The sequence below is a fragment of the Pseudophryne corroboree genome, chromosome 4 (genome assembly GCF_028390025.1).
Source record: "Pseudophryne corroboree isolate aPseCor3 chromosome 4, aPseCor3.hap2, whole genome shotgun sequence".
Taxonomy (NCBI): Eukaryota; Metazoa; Chordata; class Amphibia; order Anura; family Myobatrachidae; genus Pseudophryne; species Pseudophryne corroboree.
This window is the reverse complement of record NC_086447.1, coordinates 289,963,620-289,987,972: the sequence shown is the minus strand read 5'-3', so window position 1 is coordinate 289,987,972 and position 24,353 is coordinate 289,963,620. Positions and strand designations below refer to the sequence as shown.

At 46.3% G+C, this 24,353-nt stretch overlaps 1 protein-coding gene across 4 annotated transcripts in view; it reads left to right on the top strand.

The window, feature by feature from the left end:
• The window catches only part of ZBBX (zinc finger B-box domain containing), a 437,896-nt gene that overhangs the window by 109,327 nt on the left and 304,216 nt on the right, over positions 1–24,353 (top strand). The gene's annotated exons all lie outside the window — the stretch shown is intronic.

The following is a 24,353-nucleotide window of genomic DNA, read 5'->3' as shown; positions in this document are numbered from 1 at the left end:
CCTGGGAATACCCGGATAAAAAATTCCAGATCCCTAGAAAGGTTCTGGTTGCTTTCCCTTTCCAGGAGGAGGATAGGAAAAAATGGGAAAACCCACCCATAGTTGACGCGTCTGTATCCAGACTCTCAAAAAAGGTGGTTTTACCTGTCCCCGGATCTACCGCGTTAAAAGAACCGGCTGATCTCAAAATTGACACTAAGCTCAAATCTATATACACTGCTTCAGTGGCGATACTATGTCCTACTATTGCCTGTGCATGGATTTCCAAAGCTATAGTAAAGTGGTCAGGCACGTTACTTGAGGATTTGGATACAATGGATAAAAGTGACGTTGAATTGTTTTTACGTAACATTCAGGATTCTGCAGGATTTATGGTGGAATCCATGAAAGACCTGGGTTCCATGGCTGCAGGGCTATCTTTCATGTCTGTCTCAGCTCGTAGAGGACTTTGGCTGCGCCAGTGGTCTGCTGACGCGGAATCCAGGAGAGGTGTGGAGACCCTACCCTACATAGGTGAGGCTCTCTGTGGGGAAGCTTTGCATGCGTAGATTTCCACGGCTACAGCGGGTAAGTCACCATTTCTTCCCTCAGCTGCACCTGCTACGAAGAAACCTTTTTCTTCAGCTGCATCTCAGTCCTTTCAGGCTGCTAAAACAAGAAAGGTCAAGCCGTCCAACACCTTCTTTAGAGGAGGTCGGCCAAAGTCCAAGAAACCTGCTGCTGCGGGTTCCCAGGAACAGAAGCCTTCTTCAGGTACGCCAAAGTCCTCAGCATGACGGTGGACAGCGCAGCCTGTAGGTGGGACCGGTGGGGGCGAGACTCAGGCATTTCAGCCACGTCTGGGTGTTGCCCGGCCTGGATCCGTTGGTGCAAGATATTGTGTTCCAGGGGTACAGGCTGGAGTTTCAAGACTCCCCCCTCACCGATTCTTCAAATCAGGCTTGCCAGCTTTGCTAGCAGACAGGGCTATCCTACAGGAAGCCATCCAGAAGTTGGTGGAGTCACAGGTCATTATACCAGTTCCACCCCATTTGCAAAACAAAGCTTTTCGTGGTACCGAAACCAGATGGTTCGGTCAGGCCCATTTTAAACTTAAAATCGCTAAACCCCTTTCTGGGGGAGTTCAAGTTCAAAATGGAGTCTCTGAGGGCGGTGATATCAGGGGGTGTATTTACTAATCTCCCGATTTTGACCGATTTTTAGTTTTTTCTTCAAAGTGTCATCTCGGGAATTTACTAAACTAAAATCTCGGCAGTGATGAGGGCATTCGTATTTTTTTTGAAGGCAAAGAAAAAAATACGAATGAATACACCATCGGTCAAACACGCCTGTTATTTTATACAACTCGGTAATTTACTAAAAATTCGTATTCACAATCACTGCCGGCAATAGCCAAACACTGCCGTGAAAAAGTACAAATCGTAAAAAAAAGCAGTTTTCAAATAGACCTGCTTTTTTTTTACCGTATTCTGATAGGCATGCACGGATCAGTGAGATCCGTGCATGTTTATCAGCGGGAAGGGGTGTGAAAGAGTTAAAAATCTGAATTTTTTTTTTGCGTGGGGTCCCCCCTCCTAAGCATAACCAGCCTCGGGCTCTTTGAGCCAGTCCTGGTTGTATAAATACGGAGAAAAAACTGACTGGGGATCCCCATATTTAAACAACCAGCACCGGGCTCTGCGCCTGGTCCTGGTGCAAAAAATACGGGGGACAAATAACGTAGGGGTCCCCCGTATTATTAACACCAGCACTGGCCTCCACTAGTCAGAGAGATAATGCCACAGCCGGGGGACACTTTTATATTGGTCCCTGCGGCCCTGGCATTAAATCTCTAACTATTCACCCCTGACCGGGTTACCCTGGAGGAGTGGGGACCCCTTAAATCAAGGGGTCTCCCCCTCCAGCCACCCAAGGACCAGGGGTGAAGCCCGAGGCTGCCCCCTCCATCCGTGGGCGGTGGATGGGAGGCTGATAGCCTTTTGTGTAAAAAAAGAATATTGTTTTCTGTAGCAGAACTACAAGTCCCAGCAAGCCTCCCCGCAACCTGGTACTTGGAGAACCACAAGTACCAGCATGCGGGGTGAAAACGGGCCGCTGGTACCTGTATTTCTACTACATAAAAAATACCCAAATAAAAACAGAACACAGACACCGTGAAAGTAAAAGTTTAATGAACATACATGCACACTTACATACATACTTACCTATGTTGACACAAAGCACTCGGTCCTCTAGTCCAGTAGAATCCAGGGGTACCTGTAAATAAAATGATACTTAAAAAGAATCCGGGGTAGATCGTTCCTCTTCTTAAAAGTTATAATCCACGTACTTGGTAAAATAAAAAAATGAAATACCCGGTCCACGCACTGAAAGGGGTCCCATGTTTACACATGGAACCCCTTTCCCCGAATGTCGGGACCCCCCATGACTCCTGTCAAAGAGGGTCCCTTCAGCCAATCAGGGAGCGCCACGTCATGGCACTCTCCTGATTGGCTGTGCGCTCCTGCACTGTCAGTCAGGCGGAGCACTGTGAATACAATGTAGCGCAGCAGCACTACATTATATCCAATGGTGGGAACTTTGCGGTCTGCGGTAGACCGCGAGGTTAAGTGGGGCCAACCACAAGAGTGGAGCCGACCAGGAGGTTGTCCTTTTTGAGAATGATCCTCAACACGGAAGTGCAGAGGGTGTTTCTTCCGGAGGAGAAAGCGTTGGTGATACAAACAATGGTCCAGGATATCCTGAAGCCAGCCCGGGTGTCGGTTCATCAGTGCATTCGCCTTCTTGGGAAGATGGTGGTCTCTTACGAGGCTCTGCAGTACGGGAGGTTTCATGCTCGACCCTTCCAACTGGATCTCCTGGACAAGTGGTCAGGATCTGATCTACACATGCACCAGAGAATACGTCTGTCGCCAAAGGCCAGGATTTCACTCCTCTAGTGGCTACAATTACCTCATCTTCTGGAGGGCCGCAGGTTCGGGATTCAGGACTGGATCCTTTTAACCACGGATGCAAGTCTCCGTGGCTGGGGCGCAGTCACTTAAGGGGAGACCTTCCAAGGAAGGTGGTCTAGTCTGGAAGCCGGCCTACCAATAAACATTCTGGAACTGAGAGACGTCTACAATGGTCTTCTCCAAGCGGCCCATCTTCTGCGGGGTCGTGGCTTACATAAACCGACAGGGCGGAACGAAGAGCTGCAATGTCAGAGGTAACAAGAATCATCCTCTGGGCAAAAAAACACGCGTTGGCGCTGTCAGCAATCTTCATTCCGGGAGTTGACAACTCGGAAGCGGACTTCCTCAGCAGACACGATCTCCATCCAGGAGAGTGGGAACTCCATTCGGAGGTGTTCACGGAGGTAACAGCTCTTTGGGGTGTACCTCAAATAGACATGATGGCCTCTCGTCTCAATTCGAAGCTTAGGCGGAATTGTTCCAGTTCGAGGGACCCGCAAGCCGTGGTGGTGGACGCCCTAGTGACTCCATGGGTGTTCCAGTCGGTGTACGTGTTTCCTCCGCTTCCACTCATTCCAAGAGATCTAAAACTCATAAGGAGAACAAGAGTTCAGGCGATCCTCATTGCTCCGGACTGGCCAAGAAGGGCTTGGTATGCGGATCTTCTGGATCTACTGCTAGAAGAGCCGAGGCCTCTTCTTCTTCGGTAGGACCTGCTGCAGCAGGGTCCGTTCGCTTATCAAGACTTACCGCAACTACGTTTGACGGCATGGAGGTTGAATGCCAGATATTAGCTCGGAAGGGCATTCCGAACAAGGTTATTCCTACCCTGATACAGGCTAGGAAAGGAGTAACGTATAAACATTACCATCGTATTTGTAAAAAATATGTATCTTGGTGTGAGTCCAAGAAGTTTCCTACGGTGGAGTTTCAACTGGGACTGTTTCTTCTCTTCCTGCAAGCAGGTGTGGATATGGGCCTGAGGTTGGGATCCGTAAAGGTCCAGATTTCGCCCCTATCCATTTTCTGCCAGAAACAGTTGGCTTCCCTCCCGGAGGTTCAGACCTTTTTGAAAGGGGTTCTTCACATCCAGCCTCCCTTTGTGCCGCCTACGACGTCGTGGGATCTTAACGTGGTGCTGCAGTTTCTTCAGTCGGATTGGTTTGAGCCTCTACAGGAGGTTGAGGTCAAATTTATCACATTAAAGGCTGTCACTTTGTTGGCCTTAGCTTCTTCTAGACGTGTGTCGGACCTGGGGGCTTTGTCTTGTAAGAGCCCCTACTTGATCTTTCATGAAGATAGAGCTGAGCTCAGGACACGTCAGCAGTTCCTTTCCGAAGGTTGTGTCGGCATTTCATATCAACCAACCTATTGTGGTGCCAGTTGCTGCTGACTCCTCAATTTCATCAAAGTCCTTGGATGTTGTAAGGGCTCTGAAGATCTATGTGAAGAGGACTACTCGTCACAGAAAATCGGACTCTTTGTTTGTCCTGTGTGATCCCAAGAAACTTGGGTGTCCTGCTTCTAAGCAGACAATCTCTCGCTGGATCAGGTTCACTATCCAGCATGCGTATTCTACGGCAGGATTGCCATGTCCTTCGTCAGTTAAGGCCCTTTCTACTCGTAAGGTGGGTTCTTCCTGGGCGGCGGCCCGGGGTGTCTTGGCTTTACAGCTTTGCCGAGTGGCTACTTCGTTGGGGTCGAACACGTTTGCAAAGTTCTACAAGTTCGATACCGTGGCAGCTGATGACCTGAAGTTTGGTCAATCAGTTCTGCAGGAGCCTCCGCGCTCTCCCTCCCGTTCTGGGAGATTTGGTACATCCCCATGGTACTAATGTGGATCCCAGCATCCTCTAGGACGTAAGAGAAAATAGGATTTTAATTACCTACCGGTAAATCCTTTACTCGGAGTCCGTAGAGGATGCTGGGCGCCCGCCCAGCGCTTCGTGATCCCCCAGTGGTTACTTTGTTCAGTACTGCTTAGTTCTCAGTCTACAATCGAAACAGAGAATGAGTGCGCTATCAACGGCAGCCTGTATAGAGGTGGTCAGACCTCTGTAAGTATATGCAAAGAGAAAGAGATACTGGCGCCGGTAGTTATCCCAAATTTAAAAGGACGTTTCACAATAAAAGTAATGTATAAAATATAACAATTTATTACAAATTTATAAAAAAGAGGGATAATTGCCACAAATTAAATAAATATAAAAGCTTGTTGGTGATGTTGACCCCCAATAGTACTGGCTAGGGCTCATAATAAAAGCTTGTTGGAAATGTTGACCCCCAATAGTACTGGCTAGGGCTCATTCCACAGAAAGTTATTGAGCCTTCTATAGCACTGGTATTACCCGATCTATGAAGTGCAGTCCCATAGGTATCCCAATAGCTTGAAGATCCAATTTTACTTGCTTGTGTGGACCACCTACCTACCGTCTCCTCATCATCTTCTCTGGCGTAAATTGGACTCATTTGTCACCACCGATTTCCTGGAATCAAGCACACTTTTGGACCCTGATCTTTCCCACTACAAAATTGGTTCTTATCCCGTGAAGCCCCACCCCCAGTCCCGTGGGTCATTCACAGAAATAATAGGATTTTAATTAACTAGCGGTAAATCCTTGGGCAATGGTCCCCGGGGACCATTGCTCTAGTGCTGCTGGCTCTATCAAAAACTTAACAGAGACAGCAGCAGATGTATGAGATGTATCTTTCAAATGCTTCCTATTATTATACATGCATTTCCACTAGAAATGTAAAATGACGGTTGTACACGAATAGTATTTTTCATTCCTTTAAGTTTATCTTTATACTAAAAGAGAACCCGAGTGTTCTTAGAACCCCAACAGAAGGTAACCGATGACTGGACTGTCAAGTGATTGTAAAATTATCAACATCAAATCAGATAATTCCAACATCTTATTCTGTGATATCAAATCAGTGTAATCAAAAGAAATCACTGTGATTTGGATGCCGCATTTGACTGACTGATTGAATGTTTTCTGGTACAGTACTTGAAGTTGAGACCAGTTGTGTTGGGGCTTGGCCATGTACCATTGGGAATATACTGCCCACTAAAGGTAATATGGTCACTTCATCTTGGAGCCGGGGCAGCGCCGCCTAGTCCGCACAGGCATACAGACAGGCCCGGGTCCCGCTTCCCTTCCCTTTTGGTGCACCTGTATGTAACTACAGTTTGTATACTAAATGGATACAGTGCAGTTACCATTGTCACTCCCAGCTGCTGTTGTCTTTGCCCAGAATGTTAATTTGTAGAAATTTTGTGATTATGCTAAATTGATTTATTTTTAACAATTATTTGGATACTGCAAGCTGGGTGCTTTTCATTTTGAGTAGAAATGAAATAACAGAAATTGCTGCATGGAAGACACGTTTAAAAGTGTCACTATAATGCATCTAAGGCATTCCTTTTGTTTTCATGTGTTGTGAACAAGACATAAATATAACTGTAATTGAAATAATTTAGCTGTAAGTTGTAGTTCTTTTTAATCGGTGTATTTAAAAATATAGAGCATAACCCTGAGATGTACGTCGGATTAAACTGGTTAAAGCTAGAAGACAAATGATCTGCCATATCTCAGAACAATCACGATTTGAGATAAGCTAACTCGATTCGACTTTGTGCTTACTTAGACATAAATCCTTTGTTCATTTTCAATATATGATTTAAAAACATAGTCATCTTGATACAATTTCTGACTTTTAAGCAACTCCTCAAGACCAGTGACCTTCAGGGATTGGGTTGGTGCCAAGATCTTCAAAAACTGATTATAGCTGACATTCATATAATATGTATACTTCCTTTAGCAACAAATACATTGGCATTTCAGATCTATTTTTAACAACACATTACAGAACGCATTGTCTCCGTTTAATGATTCTTGCTACTCCTGTGAAGTACACAGAATATCAGTATGCAGAGGATTTAACTCTCGTTCTTATGGACATTAAAATCAGGTGTTAAACATGCTTTCTTGAAACTCTTGATTGCTGACAGTCCTCAAACGTAAGTGAATGGACCTGTGTACATACACAATCGCATACACCTCCTAACAAGCATTTGCCATGTGTCAAGGTTCAACGGAGCCTGCAGCGTTCACAAGCGTCAAAGCTTGGTACTTAACACATTATAATTTGAGAAGGAAAAAGCTCAAGGTTTTTTATTTTTGTAACAGACCTTTAGTGGCCTCGTATGCTATTCTAAGAATGCCAGATGCAAAGTCAGGAATAAATCAGCATTAATATGGGATTGGCATTGTATTGTCTTTTATGAAAATCAAAATAAATATTTTGGGGCAGAAGCAGAACAAATGCCCTGTTTGCAGCATGCAGCTTGTATACTTTGTCACTGTGCGTGTTGCCAATCTACGTGTATTCATGTACAAGCGATGCTGAATCTACAACATTTCAGTCTCTACATTTGGAACTGAAGGGGCATACCTGACACGTTCTGATGCAGGCAAATTTCAGAGAGGGCATATATCCAGAACTGCAGGTGATGCAAAGTTGGCTGGAAGTGTATAGAAAGAAACTCGGTTTCAGACAGATCTTTTACTCCTAATATAAGCTGATGCAAGTGCTCCCTGATGACAATGACCAGTGCCAAACCAAGTGCACGGACTGGGGTGGTTTGTTCAAAAAGATGCATATGGCGGAAGAGACCGATTTTTTTTCTCTGCAGGCATTGTGGGAGCATCTACACTCACATTACATACAACTCTGACAGGCATTCTATCCGTAATAAGGTTTTGGCTTTTACTAGAATTTTGTTTACATAACGCAGAAAGTTTTTCCAAAAATAACATTTACTTTCCATCTTGTTTTCTTTGAATAGTTGGTAAACATATAGGTATGGTATAGCTTTTTATCATGTACACTATACCAAAACAAACAATCCTATGCATTGCCTTATTGCTTGACACATAACCATTAACAGACAGCTTTAATAACAGTTTATAGTTTTAAAAAAAATATATGATACGTATACTTTATTATATATGGTACTTTTTATATCCTTTGAATGAAGCATCCTATAACGGTGTGTTTTTTCAGTTCTACAGCAAAGATATTTTTTGCAATAAAATATTTTTTTTTTAATCAAAAATAACTGCATTGAAATAAGTTTTAACTAAATTCAGTCCTACAGGCTGATTCACTTACTCTGCAACAAGGAAATCCTGCCAAGAAAGATAGAGTTTGCCTTTATAACACTTCACATATTATGCTGGTATTTGAATAGAGACTATTGCATGATGAAAGGTTCATATTTGCTCTGCATTGAGGCATAGTTGCCTACCCTCCCTCATTCTGCAGGAGGCTCCTTGAAATAGTAGCAATCTCCCTGACTCCCTGAATAGTCCCTCAATCTCCCTGAAAAAAAGAGAAATCGGAGATACATACATTCAAATGGGATCATCAGTGCCATTTCCCTGTGTTGGTTATAAGGCACAATGATCCCTATGGCTACATGCATTTTAAAGGTTTCTTGTGGCCACTTACAGTATATGGAACCTCTTGTAAAACACAATACACAAAAAAATCTTGCAAAATATCAGTGTCTTTTCTTCAACAAGTAGATCTTACTAACTTTGGGGCTCATTTACATTTAGATGTAAGTCATTTTCATGACACGCCTCTCAGATGTAGCAGTACACGTCCGCACTGATAGGTGGTACTGTCACACTCTCCCTAAAATGCATGAAATAAATAGGAGTGCTACTTAAGGTAAAGTGAATATGTAGCATACATTTATTTATTAACAGTTTCTTGTATAGCGCAGAAAATTCCATTGTGTTTTACAATTGGAAACAAAAGTGATAAAACAAAACAGAGTGGTTGGTGTTATTCATTGCATAATGGTCCACCAGATTGCAGGTTCTTGGCAAGTGAGGATATGTGTGGATTGTTCAGTGGGGATGCAGTTGGATAGGAAAGTTTATAAAGGTTATATTGCGGTTCCAGAATTTGCTTGCCTGAAGAGGTGAGTTTTCAGTGAACGCTTGAAGGTTTGGAGACTAGAGGAGAGTCTTATTGTGCGTGGGAGGGCATTCCACAGAGTGAGTGCAGTCCGAAGAAAGTCTTGCTATTGTGAATGGGAGCGAGTAATGAGTGTGGATGAGAGACGCAGATCTTGTGCAGAGAGGAGAGGTCGGGTTGGGGGGTATTTTGAGATAAGCGAAGAGATGTACGTTGGTGTAGTTTGGTTTAATGCCTTTGGGCAGATGTATTAAGCCTGGAGACAGCATAAGGAAGTGATAAAGCAGTGATAAGTACAAGGTGATAAACGCACCAGCCAATCAGCTCCTAACTGTTAATTTACATATTTACAATTTACATATTGGAGCTTATTGGCTGGTGCGTTTATCACCTTGCACTTATCACTGATTTATCACTTCCTTATGCCTTCTCCAGGTTAATACATCTCCCCCCTTGTGTGTGAGTTAAAGTATTTTTTCTCTGACGTCCTAGTGGATGCTGGGGACTCCGTCAGGACCATGGGGAATAGCGGCTCCGCAGGAGACAGGGCACAAAATTTAAAAGTTTGACCACTAGGTGGTGTGTACTGGCTCCTCCCCCTATGACCCTCCTCCAAGCCTCAGTTAGGTTTTTGTGCCCGTCCGAGCAGGGTGCAATCTAGGTGGCTCTCATAAAGAGCTGCTTAGAGTAAAAGTTTTGATAGTTTTATTATTTTCAGTGAGTCCTGCTGGCAACAGGCTCACTGCAACGAGGGACCTAGGGGAGAAGAAGTGAACTCACCTGCGTGCAGGATGGATTTGCTTCTTAGGCTACTGGACACTAGCTCCAGAGGGACGATCACAGGTACAGCCTGGATGGGTCACCGGAGCCGCGCCGCCGACCCCCTTGCAGATGCCGAAGTAAGAAGAGGTCCAGAAACCGGCGGCTGAAGGCTTTTCAGTCTTCATGAGGTAGCGCACAGCACTGCAGCTGTGCGCCATTGCGCTCAGGCACACTTCACACCGGCGGTCACTGAGGGTGCTGGGCGCTGGGGGGGGCGCCCTGGGCAGCAATGTTAATACCTTTCTGGCTAAAAAGAATACATCACATATAGTCCATGAGGCTATATGGATGTATTTCACCCCTGCCAGGTCTCAGAAAAACCGGGAGAAGAGCCCGCCGGAATAGGGGGCGGGGCCTATCTCCTCAGCACACAGCGCCATTTTCCTACACAGCTCCGCTGCTAGGAAGGCTCCCAGGCTCTCCCCTGCACTGCACTACAGAAACAGGGTAAAAAACAGAGAGGGGGGGCATTTTTTGGCGATATTATATATATTTAAGCAGCTATAAGGAAACAACACTTATATAAGGTTGTTCCTATATAATTATAGCGCTTTGGTGTGTGCTGGCAAACTCTCCCTCTGTCTCCCCAAAGGGCTAGTGGGGTCCTGTCTTCTATCAGAGCATTCCCTGTGTGTCTGCTGTGTGTCGGTACGTGTGTGTCGACATGTATGAGGACGATGTTGGTGTGGAGGCGGAGCAATTGCCGGTAATGGTGATGTCACCCCCTAGGGAGTCGACACCGGAATGGATGGCTTTGTTTATGGAATTACGTGATAATGTCAGCACGCTGCAAAAGTCGGTTGACGACATGAGACGACCGGCAAACCAGTTAGTACCTGTACAGGCGTCTCAAACACCGTCAGGGGCTGTAAAACGCCCTTTGCCTCAGTCGGTCGACACAGACCCAAACACGGACACCGAATCTAGTGTCGACGGTGAAGAAACGAACGTATTTTCCAGTAGGGCCACACGTTATATGATCACGGCAATGAAGGAGGCTTTGCATATCTCTGATACTGCAAGTACCACAAAAAGGGGTATTATGTGGGGTCTGAAAAAACTACCTGTAGTTTTTCCTGAATCAGAGGAATTGAATGACGTGTGTGATGAAGCGTGGGTTACCCCTGATAAAAAACTGCTAATTTCAAAGAAGTTATTGGCGTTATACCCTTTCCCGCCAGAGGTTAGGGCGCGCTGGGAAACACCCCCTAGGGTGGACAAGGCGCTCACACGTTTATCCAAACAAGTGGCGTTACCGTCTCCTGATACGGCCGCCCTCAAGGATCCAGCTGATAGGAGGCTGGAAAATACTCTAAAAAGTATATACACACATACTGGTGTTATACTGCGACCAGCAATCGCCTCAGCCTGGATGTGCAGTGCTGGGGTGGCTCGGTCGGATTCCCTGACTGAAAATATTGATACCCTGGATAGGGACAGTATTTTATTGACTATAGAGCAATTAAAGGATGCATTCCTTTATATGCGAGATGCACAGAGGGATATCTGCACTCTGGCATCAAGAGTAAGTGCGATGTCCATATCTGCCAGAAGAAGTCTATGGACACGACAGTGGTCAGGCGATGCGGATTCTAAACGGCATATGGAAGTATTGCCGTATAAAGGGGAGGAATTATTTGGGGTCGGTCTATCGGATTTGGTAGCCACGGCAACAGCCGGGAAGTCCACCTTTTTACCTCAAGTCCCCTCCCAGCAGAAAAAGACGCAGTCTTTTCAGCCGCAGTCCTTTTCGTTCCTATAAGAACAAGCGAGCAAAAGGACATTCATATTTGCCCCGAGGCAAAGGAAAGGGTAAGAGACTGCAGCAAGCAGCCCCTTCCCAGGAGCAGAAGTCCTCCCCGGCTTCTGCAAAGGCCTCAGCATGACGCTGGGACCTTACAAGCGGATTCAGGGGCGGTGGGGGGTCGCCTCAAGAATTTCAGCGCACAGTGGGCTCACTCGCAGGTGGACCCCTGGATCCTGCAGGTAGTATTTCAGGGTTACAGGTTGGAATTCGAGAGGTCTCCCCCTCGCCGGTTCCTAAAATCTGCTTTGCCAACGTCTCCCTCAGACAGGGCGACGGTATTGGAAGCCATTCACAAGCTGTATTCTCAGCAGGTGATAATCAAGGTACCCCTTCTACAACAGGGAAAGGGGTATTACTCCACGCTATTTGAGGTACCGAAGCCGGACGGCTCGGTAAGACCTATTCTAAATCTGAAATCTCTGAACCTGTACATACAAAAATTCAAGTTCAAGATGGAGTCACTCAGAGCAGTGATAGCGAATCTGGAAGAAGGGGATTTTATGGTGTCCTTGGACATCAAGGATGCTTACCTTCATGTCCCAATTTGCCCTTCACACCAAGGGTACCTCAGGTTCGTGGTACAAAACTGTCATTATCAGTTTCAGACGCTGCCGTTTGGATTGTCCACGGCACCCAGGGTCTTTACCAAGGTAATGGCCGAAATGATGATCCTTCTTCGAAGAGAAGGCGTATTAATTATCCCTTACTTGGACGATCTCCTGATAAGGGCAAGATCCAGAGAACAGCTGGAGGTCGGAGTAGCACTAACTCAAGTAGTGCTCCAACAGCACGGGTGGATTCTGAATTTTCCAAAATCCCAACTGATCCCGACGACACGTCTGCTGTTCCTAGGGATGATTCTGGACACTGTTCAGAAAAAGGTATTTCTTCCGGAGGAGAAAGCCAGGGAGTTATCCGAACTCGTCAGGAACCTCCTAAAACCAGGGACAGTGTCTGTGCATCAATGCACAAGAGTCCTGGGAAAAATGGTGGCTTCTTACAAAGCGATTCCATTCGGCAGATTCCATGCACAAATTTTTCAGTGGGATCTGCTAGACAAATGGTCCGGATCGCATCTGCAGATGCATCAGCGGATAAAATTGTCGACAAGGACAAGGGTCTCTCTGCTATGGTGGTTGCAGAGTGCTCATCTGTTAGAGGGCCGCAGATTCGGCATACAGAACTGGGTCCTAGTGACCACGGATGCCAGCCTGAGAGGCTGGGGAGCGGTCACACAAGGAAGAAACTTCCAGGGCGTGTGGTCAAGCCTGGAAACGTCTCTTCACATAAATATACTGGAACTAAGAGCAATCTACAATGCTCTAAGCCTTGCAAAACCTCTGCTTCAGGGTCAGCCTGTGTTGATCCAGTCGGACAACATCACGACAGTCGCCCACGTAAACAGACAGGGCGGCACAAGAAGCAGGAGGGCAATGGCAGAAGCTGCAAGGATTCTTCGCTGGGCGGAAAATCATGTGATAGCACTGTCAGCAGTGTTCATCCCGGGAGTGGACAACTGGGAAGCAGACTTCCTCAGCAGACACGATCTTCACCCGGGAGAGTGGGGACTTCATCCAGAAGTCTTCCACATGATTGTAGTCCATTGGGAAAGACCAATGGTGGACATGATGGCGTCCCGCCTCAACAAAAAATGTATGTGTTCCCTCCTCTGCCTCTCATACCCAAGGTACTGAGAATTATACGGCAAAGGGGAGTAAGAACGATACTAGTGGCTCCGGACTGGCCAAGAAGGTCTTGGTACCCGGAACTTCAGGAGATGCTCACGGAAGATCCGTGGCCTCTACCTCTAAGAAGGGATCTGCTTCAGCAGGGACCGTGTCTATTCCAAGACTTGCTGCGTTTGACGGCATGGCGGTTGAACGCCGGATCCTAAGGGAAAAAGGCATTCCGGAAGAGGTCATCCCTACCCTGGTCAAAGCCAGGAAGGAGGTGACAGCACAACATTATCACCGCATTTGGAGAAAATATGTTGCATGGTGTGAGGCCAGGAAGGCCCCGACAGAGTACTACATATACAGCCCCCGGTTGTGCCCCCAGTGGCACCGTGGGATCTCAATGTAGTTTTGGATTTTCTCAAATCCCATTGGTTTGAGCCACTCAAATCGGTAGATTTGAAATATCTTACATGGAAAGTAACCATGCTACTGGCCCTGGCTTCAGCCAGGAGAGTGTCGGAATTGGCGGCTTTATCGTATAAAAGCCCATATCTGATTTTCCATTCGGACAGGGCAGAATTGAGGACGCGTCCTCATTTTCTGCCTAAGGTGGTATCAGCGTTTCACCTGAACCAGCCTATTGTGGTGCCTGCGGCTACTAGCGATTTGGAGGATTCCAAGTTGCTGGACGTTGTCAGAGCATTGAAAATATATATTTCAAGGACGGCTGGAGTCAGAAAATCTGACTCGCTGTTTATACTGTATGCACACAACAAGCTGGGTGCTCCTGCTTCTAAGCAGACGATTGCTCGTTGGATTTGTAGCACAATTCAACTGGCACATTCTGTGGCAGGCTTGCCACAGCCTAAATCTGTCAATGCCCACTCCACAAGGAAGGTGGGCTCATCTTGGGCGGCTGCCCGAGGGGTCTCGGCATTACAACTCTGCCGAGCAGCTACGTGGTCAGGGGAGAACACGTTTGTAAAATTCTACAAATTTGATACCCTGGCTAAGGAGGACCTGGAGTTCTCTCATTCGGTGCTGCAGAGTCATCCGCACTCTCCCGCCCGTTTGGGAGCTTTGGTATAATCCCCATGGTCCTGACGGAGTCCCCAGCATCCACTAGGACGTCAAAGAAAATAAGAATTTACTCACCGGTAATTCTATTTCTCGTAGTCCGTAGTGGATGCTGGGCGCCCATCCCAAGTGCGGATTGTCTGCAATACTTGTACATAGTTATTGTTACAAAAAAATCGGGTTGTTTATTGTTGTGAGCCATCTTTTCAGAGGCTCCTACGTTATCATACTGTTAACTGGGTTCAGATCACAAGTTGTACGGTGTGATTGGTGTGGCTGGTATGAGTCTTACCCGGGATTCAAAATCCTTCCTTATTGTGTACGCTCGTCCGGGCACAGTATCCTAACTGAGGCTTGGAGGAGGGTCATAGGGGGAGGAGCCAGTACACACCACCTAGTGGTCAAACTTTTAAATTTTGTGCCCTGTCTCCTGCGGAGCCGCTATTCCCCATGGTCCTGACGGAGTCCCCAGCATCCACTACGGACTACGAGAAATAGAATTACCGGTGAGTAAATTCTTATTATATTGAAAACAGTAGAATACAGGTAACCAGTGGAGGGACTGAATACATAAGGAGTACTAAACAGTCTAGGGCTAGTTCACATTATGACAGGTGGACACTATGCTGTGGGTTTCCGTTACGTGTCACCAGTCCAGAAAGATTGTCCATTTCAATTGTTGCTACTAGCTATGAGTGTTTTCTTTGGTGTTGAGTGTTGTTTTTTTTTCTTAGATTTTATTTTTTCCTGAAGTTGATGATGGTGAACGGTGTCTCGAATATGCCGCTGATTGATGAAATGCTTTAAATACATTCTTTTGTAAATAATACCTATACTGTACATTTATGTGTTTGGAATTCAAAGTGAGTGTTTGTCGTGAAGGCTATTTGTAAGGCATGCTGGTAAAATAGTGTGCAGGTATGTACGGTACCCTCGGAGTATTGTGTGGAAGCACATTGGAATTAGGAGACAACTGTCACTCTGCAGAACTGCACGCAGGGGTTTATTATCCAGTATGATACAACCTATTTTCAGGTTACCTTTCAATTGAGGACACAGCAGCTGTGCGATTCGTATGCATAAATGATTTCCTAGCATTTTAGGTCTATTGCTTTAGTTCACAAAGAGATATGTCTTGTAACATAAGAAAAAAGAAGAGAAAAAGCACCCAGTTTTGAATGCTTCTGTCATATCTCTTCGCTTACTGACTAATATCAAACAACCTCTGCTTAGCTGACATTAATGAACCGAACCTAATTATAAAATGATGTGCAAAATATTTTTGTTGGTGTTTGTACTGTCAAAACAACTAAATACACAAGGCTCTTTCTTTGTACTGTATGACCTAGCCTCTTTCATTTCAGTCATTAATTAACTGAATTATAAACATTGACTGGATTCTGTAAAAAATGTAAATAATTGTAAAAATAAAATTCAGTGGAATGGTTATCCGTTATATTCTGTACTTAGTGTATCTCGGGCCTGATTCCGAGATGCTGGTATTGAGACCCCTACCAGCAGCTCTGCAAGTTCCAACAGATTTGTACAAAGATGCAGCATCTGTCGCAGATCCCTCGCAGATTATTGAATTTCTGCGTAGTCATGTGGTCCCAAAGCATGGCCACCGTAAGTAAGACGCCAGCGACATTACAGCTGCGTTTGGGATCACAGTCGCAGCCCTAAACATGCCGTGAAATGGTTGCAACACACCTGCATTTTTGCTGCCACTCCCTGTTACCTCCCCAAAGCGGCCCCTGACTGTCACTCACTGCGCAAATAAATTGCCTCTGTGACCGCCATTGTAAGACCATAGCAGCACATGCGCAGTGCGACTTAGACACATGAGCGGACTGCTGATAATCACTAGCTTTGAAGAATATTTAAGGAGTATTTACTCTATGTCCACCGTGCCAGTGAGCCCAGCATTTCTTATTTCTGGAGATTCTAGTCTGTTCTTCGTGTATTCTAAATTACCCAACCCCAACCGTTTACTCTAGTCTGAACAATACTCCAAGCAGCCCAAAAAGTAGCTGAAATCAAAGTCCTAACAATATTCTTTAACTCAAGCCTATGCCTAGCCTTAAATCAACTGCAACCTGAGCCTCCATGTTCCAGGACTGCAAGGAAACCCCTCAGAAGCATATATACACTATATGGACAATAGTATTTGGCCACACCTGGTAATTATTAGGTGTTTCAATCAGATTCGTTGCCTCAGTTGTATAAAATCAAACACCTAGCCATGCAGTCTCCATTTGCAAACATCTGTGATACAAAATGGGTCTTTCTGAAGTGCTCAGTGACTTCAAGCGTGGTACTGTGGTAGGATGCCACCTTTGCAGTACGGCGGTTCGTGAAATGTCATGCCTGCTGGATATTCCACAGTCATCTGTAAGTGAAATGATAAGAAAGTGGAGGCGTTTAGGAACAGCAGCAGCTCAGCCACAAAGCGGATGACCGCGTAAAATCACAGAGCGGGGTCAACGACTGCTAAAGGGTATGGTGCATAAAAATCACCAATGCTCTGCTGATTCCATAGCTGAAGAATTCTGAACTTCCACTGGCATTAATGTAAGCATTATAGAACAAAGATTGCTCCAATACCGTGCTTACAAATTACGGTGACAGCCTGTGTCCCACAAAAAAGCCTTCACCAAGACTTTATAATTACACCACACAGACCAAAAAAGTGACAACACGTGGCGCTACCGTAACCAAAAATGCACCCTAAATGGAAATGTTCACATGAACTGAAATGTACAATATTCTTTCACTTGCATAGTTGTTTAAAATTCTAGAACAAAAAGAAGAAAAAACACAATAGTGCAATAAAAGATGATAATAGGCCAAATAATCCTTTTATTGGTTCCACTCACATAGCTAGGAATAATCTGTGCATATCATCCTCATATATGGTATAATCCAAGATTTCCAAAAGTGATCAGCAAGGAACTGGAAACTTGAAAAAGACAGAAATGGTGCAATACAGCCTTATAAAAACACATTTAAAGTACAGATGCACTCACATGATCAAAAAAAACATAAAAAGCTTCTATCACCACACAAATGGTGTATCCAACTTGGTGTCCAGCCAGTGTAAAAGCCCGGAATCCCTCCGCATTCAGATGGAAAGTGGCAAGGTGTGTAGTCCAAGTCCCGGGTATCTGAGACACCTATTGCAGTAACCGATTACCAGGTATTACAATCGTTGGGCTCCAAAAGAAATCAAGGCCTTATGCTTAAATGCACTTTCGGTCATTTGACCTTCCTCAGAAGCATAGCGTATTAATGTAAGCACAAAAACTTTGCGGCGGGAGCTTAATGGAATGGTTTCCATGGCCAAGCATCTGCATTCAAGCCTCACATCACCAAGTCCAGTGTCAAGCATCGGATGGAGTGGTGTATAGCACACAAACACTGGACTGTGGAGAAGTGGAAACGTATAACGTGGAGTGATGAATCACGCTTCTATGTTTGGCAGTCAGATGGGCGAGTCTGGGTTTGGTGGATGCTGGGAGAATGTTACCTGCCTGACTACATTGTTCCAACTGTGAAGTTTGGTGGAGGAGGGATAATGGTATGGGGATTTTTTTCAGGGTTTGGGCTAGGCCCCTTATCGCCAGGGAAGGACAATCTTAATACTTCAGCATCCCAAGCCAACAATGCTATGCTTCCAACTTTGTGGCAACTCTGTGGGGAAGGCTCTTTTCTATTCCAACATTACTGTGCCCCAGTGCACAATGCAAGGACTATAAAGACAATGGGGGTTTCCTGTTAGCTGCGATATCCAGTTTTCACTTGATAGAAAACAGACTTTTACAGCAAATAGCGAAAAACCTCTATCCAATTAGCTGTGAAAAGTTTTCACCCAATAATTTTACTGCAAATTTCACTTCACCTACTCTAAGCAGGTGAAAAGTTGGGGAAAATCCCTATTTTAAAGGTAACTGTTGGAATTTGGTTCAGGACCACAAGGACACCCTCCCTAATAACTAATTAGGCACTAAGAAGTTATTAATTATTTTTAATTGGCCAATAATGGCATGTCAGTTTTGAAGTGAAAAAGTGTAAAGTGATGGAATTTGGGGTTCAAGGTATAGGATAAGTATATTGGGGTGCTTTATGAGTGGGACAAGTGTTTTTAGGCCTGCATGTGATAGTTGTCTGTCTGTTTACACTTTTTTTTTTAAAAAGTCCCATAAAATGATACATATATTTATACCCATTTTTATGTACCCCAAATTCAATTTAAGCACTTATTTTGCTGAAAGAAACTTGCTTTTCTCTGACGTCCTAGTGGATGCTGGGAACTCCGTAAGGACCATGGGGGATAGCGGCTCCGCAGGAGACTGGGCACAAAAGTAAAGCTTTAGGACTACCTGGTGTGCACTGGCTCCTCCCCCTATGACCCCCCTCCAAGCCTCAGTTAGATTTTTGTGCCCGGCCGACAAGGGTGCACACTAGGGGCTCTCCTGAGCTTCTTAGTGAAAGTTTAGTTTTAGGTTTTTTATTTTCAGTGAGACCTGCTGGCAACAGGCTCACTGCATCGAGGGACTAAGGGGAGAAGAAGCGAACCTGCCTGCTTGCAGCCAGCTTGGGCTTCTTGGCTACTGGACACCATTAGCTCCAGAGGGACCAAACACAGGCCCAGCCTCGGAGTCCGGTCCCAGAGCCGCGCCGCCGGCCCCCTTACAGAGCCAGAAGCAAGAAGAGGTCCGGAAAATCGGCGGCAGAAGACATCAGTCTTCACCAAGGTAGCGCACAGCACTGCAGCTGTGCGCCATTGCTCCTCATACACACCTCACACTGCAGTCACTGAGGGTGCAGGGCGCTGGGGGGGGGGCGCCCTGAGCAGCAATAAAAACACCTTGGCTGGCAAACATACATCACATATAACCCCCAGGGCTATATGGATGTATTTTAACCCCTGCCAGAATCCATAAAAATGCGGGAGAAAAGTCTGCGAAAAATCGGCGGAGCCTGTCTCCTCAGCACACTGGTGCCATTTTCTCTCACAGCTCCGTTGGAGGGAAGCTCCCTGGCTCTCCCCTGCAGTTACTACACTACAGAAAGGGGTTAAAAAAGAGAGGGGGGCACTAATTAGGCGCAGTATTAATAAAACAGCAGCTATAAGGGGAAAAACACTTCTATAAGGTTATCCCTGTATATATATATAGCGCTCTGGTGTGTGCTGGCATACTCTCCCTCTGTCTCCCCAAAGGGCTAGTGGGGTCCTGTCCTCTATCCGAGCATTCCCTGTGTGTGTGCTGTGTGTCGGTACGATTGTGTCGACATGTATGAGGAGGAAAATGGTGTAGAGGCGGAGCAATTGCCTGTAATGGAGATGTCACCCCCTAGGGAGTCGACACCTGAGTGGCTGAGCTTATGGAAGGAATTACGTGACAGTGTCGGCTCTTTACAAAAGATTGATGACATGAGACAGCCGGCTACTCAGCCTGTGCCTGTCCAGGTGTCTCAAAAGCCATCAGGGGCTCTAAAACGCCCGTTACCTCAGATGGCAGATACAGACGCCGACACGGATACTGACTCCAGTGTCGACGATTAAGAGACGAATGTGACTTCCAGTAGGGCCACACGTTACATGATTGAGGCTATGGAAAATGTTTTACATATTTCTGATAATACCAGTACCACTAAAAAGGGTATTATGTTGGGTGAGAAAAAACTGCCTGTAGTTTTTCCTGCATCTGAGGAATTAAATGAAGTGTGTGATGATGCGTGGGTTTCCCCCGATAAAAACTGTTAATTCCTAAAAAGTTATTAGCATCATACCCCTTCCCGCCAGAGGATAGGGCACGTTGGGAAACACCCCCTAGGGTGAATAAAGCGCTCACACGCTTGTCTAAACAGGTGGCACTACCGTCCCCGGATACGGCCGCCCTTAAGGAACCTGCTGACAGAAAGCAGGAAAATATCCTAAAAATGTATATACACTCACACGGGTGTGATACTGCGACCAGCAATCGCCTCAGCCTGGATGTGCAGTGCTGGGGTGGCTTGGTCGGATTCCCTGACTGACAATATTGATACCCTAGATAGGGACAGTATATTACTGACTATAGAGCATTTAAAAGATGCATTTCTATATATGCGTGATGCACAGAGGGATATTTGCCGACTGGCATCAAGAGTAAGTGCGCTGTCCATTTCTGCCAGAAGAGGGTTATGGACAAGACAGTGGTCAGGTGATGCTGATTCCAAAAGGCATATGGAAGTATCGCCTTATAAAAGGGAGGAGTTATTTGGGGTAGGTCTAACAGACCTGGTAGCCACGGCAACGGCTGGGAAATCCAAATTTTTACCCCAGGTAGCCTCTCAACATAAGAAGACGCCGTATTATCAGGCGCAGTCCTTTAGGCCCCATAAGGGCAAGCGGGCAAAAGACTCCTCATTTCTGCCCCGTGGCAGAGGGAGAGGAAAAAGGCTGCAGCAAACAGCCAGTTCCCAGGAACAGAAGCCCTCTCCCGTTTCTGCCAAGTCCTCAGCATGACGCTGGGGCTTTACAAGCGGACTCAGGCACGGTGGGGGCCCGTCTCAAAAATTTCAGCGTGCAGTGGGCTCACTCACAGGTAGATCCCTGGATCCTTCAGGTGGTATCTCAGGGGTACAAATTGGAATTCGAGACGTCTCCCCTTCGCCGTTTCCTAAAGTCTGCTTTACCGACGTCTCCCTCCGACAGGGAGGCGGTATTGGAAGCCATTCACAAGCTGTATTCCCAGCAGGTGATAATCAAGGTACCCCTCCTACAACAGGGAAAGGGGTATTATTCCACGCTGTTTGTGGTACCGAAGCCGGACGGCTCGGTGAGACCTATTTTAAATCTGAAATCCTTGAACACTTACATACAAAGGTTCAAATTCAAGATGGAGTCACTCAGAGCGGTGATTGCGAACCTGGAAGAAGGGGATTATATGGTGTCTCTGGACATCAAGGATGCTTATCTCCATGTCCCAATTTACCCTTCTCACCAAGGGTACCTCAGGTTTGTGGTACAGAACTGTCACTATCAGTTTCAGACGCTGCCGTTTGGTTTGTCCACGGCACCCCGGGTCTTTACCAAAGTAATGGCCGAAATGATGATACTCCTTCGAAGGAAGGGAGTTTTAGTTATCCCTTACTTGGACGATCTCCTGATAAGGGCAAGATCCAGGGAACAGTTGGTAGTCGGGGTAGCACTATCTCAAGTAGTGTTGCGGCAGCACGGTTGGATTCTCAATATTCCAAAATCGCAGCTGATCCCGACGACACGTCTTCTATTCCTAGGGATGATCCTGGACACAGTCCAGAAAAAGGTGTTTCTCCCGGAGGAGAAAGCCAGGGAGTTATCCGAACTAGTCAGAAACCTCCTAAAACCAGGCCAAGTGTCAGTGCATCAGTGCACAAGGGTCCTGGGAAAAATGGTGGCTTCCTACGAAGCAATTCCATTCGGCAGATTCCACGCAAGAACTTTCCAGTGGGACCTGCTGGACAAATGGTCCGGATCGCATCTTCAGATGCATCAGCGGATAACCCTGTCACCAAAGACAAGGGTGTCTCTCCTGTGGTGGTTGCAGAGTGCTCATCTTCTAGAGGGCCGCAGATTCGTCATTCAGGACTGGGTCCTGGTGACCACGGATGCCAGCCTGCGAGGCTGGGGAGCAGTCACACAGGGAAGAAATTTCCAGGGCTTGTGGTCAAGCCTGGAGACATCACTTCACATAAATATTTTGGAGCTAAGGGCCATTTACAATGCCCTAAGCCAAGCAAGACCTCTGCTTCAAGGTCAGCCGGTGCTGATCCAGTCGGACAACATCACGGCAGTCGCCACGTAAACAGACAGGGCGGCACAAGAAGCAGGAGGGCAATGGCAGAAGCTGCAAGGATTTTTCGCTGGGCGGAAAATCATGTGATAGCATTGTCAGCAGTGTTCATTCCGGGAGTGGACAACTGGGAAGCAGACTTCCTCAGAAGGCACGACCTCCACCCGGGAGAGTGGGGACTTCACCCAGAAGTCTTCCACATGATTGTAAACCGTTGGGAAAAACCAAAGGTGGACATGATGGCGTCCCGCCTAAACAAAAAATTGGACAGGTATTGCGCCAGGTCAAGGGACCCTCAGGCAATAGCTGTGGACGCTCTGGTAACACCGTGGGTGTACCAGTCAGTGTATGTGTTCCCTCCTCTTCCTCTCATACCAAAAGTACTGAGAATTATAAGACGGAGGGGAGTTAGAACTATACTCGTGGCTCCGGATTGGCCAAGAGGGACTTGGTACCCGGAACTTCAAGAGATGCTCACGGAGGACCCGTGGCCTCTACCTCTAAGAAGGGACCTGCTCCAGCAAGGACCCTGTCTATTCCAAGACTTACCGCGGCTGCGTTTGACGGCAGGGCGGTTGAACGCCGGATCCTGAAGGAAAAAGGCATTCCGGATGAAGTCATCCCTACCCTGATCAAGCCAGGAAGGATGTAACCGCAAAGCATTATCACTGCATTTGGCGAAAATATGTTGCGTGGTGCGAGGCCAGTAAGTCCCCGATGGAGGAATTTCAACTAGGTCGATTCCTGCATTTCCTGTAAACAGGAGTGTCTATGGGCCTAAAATTGGGGTCCATTAAGGTTCAAATTTCGGCCCTGTCAATTTTCTTCCAGAAAGAACTAGCTTCAGTTCCTGAAGTTCAGACGTTTGTAAAATGGGTACTGCATATACAGCCTCCTTTTGTGCCTCCAGTGGCACCTTGGGATCTCAATGTAGTTTTGCGGTTCCTAAAGTCACATTGGTTTGAACCACTTGAATCTGTGGAGTTAAAATATCTCACATGGAAAGTGGTCATGTTGTTGGCCCTGGCCTCGGCCAGGCGCGTGTCAGAATTGGCGGGCTTTATCCTGTAAAAGCCCTTATCTGATCTTCCATTCAGACAGGGCGGAATTGAGGACTCGTCCTCATTTTCTCCCTAAGGTGGTTTCAGTGTTTTATCTGAACCAACCTATTGTGGTACCTGCGGCTACTAGTGACTTGGAGGACTCCAAGTTGTTGGACGTAGTCAGGGCCTTGAAAATATATGTTTCCAGGACGGCTGGAGTCAGAAAATCTGACTTGCTGTTTATCCTGTATGCACCCAACAAGCTGGGTGCTCCTGCTTCTAAGCAGACTATTGCTCGTTGGATTTGTAATACAATTCAGCTTGCACATTCTGTGGCAGGCCTGCCACAGCCAAAATCTGTAAAAGCCCATTCCACAAGGAAGGTGGGCTCATCTTGGGCGGCTGCCCGAGGGGTCTCGGCTTTACAACTTTGCCGAGCAGCTACTTGGTCAGGGGCAAACACGTTTGCTAAATTCTACAAATTTGATACCCTGGCTGAGGAGGACCTGGAGTTCTCTCATTCGGTGCTGCAGAGTCATCCGCACTCTCCCGCCCGTTTGGGAGCTTTGGTATAATCCCCATGGTCCTTACGGAGTTCCCAGCATCCACTAGGACGTCAGAGAAAATAAGAATTTACTTACCGATAATTCTAGTTCTCGTAGTCCGTAGTGGATGCTGGGCGCCCATCCCAAGTGCGGATTGTCTGCAATACTTGTACATAGTTATTGTTAACTAAATCGGGTTATTGTTGTGAGCCATCTATCCAGAGGCTCCATCTGTTATCATGCTGTTAACTGGGTTCAGATCACAAGTTGTACGGTGTGATTGGTGTGGCTGGTATGAGTCTTACCCGGGATTCATAAATCCTTCCTTATTGTGTACGCTCGTCCGGGCACAGTATCCTAACTGAGGCTTGGAGGGGGGTCATAGGGGGAGGAGCCAGTGCACACCAGGTAGTCCTAAAGCTTTACTTTTGTGCCCAGTCTCCTGCGGAGCCGCTATCCCCCATGGTCCTTACGGAGTTCCCAGCATCCACTACGGACTACGAGAAATAGAATTATCGGTAAGTAAATTCTTATTTTATAATATTTTTCCATAAAAGCAAATGCATTTAACAGCCATTTGACTCAATTTAAGTACCCCAAATATATTTAATATGA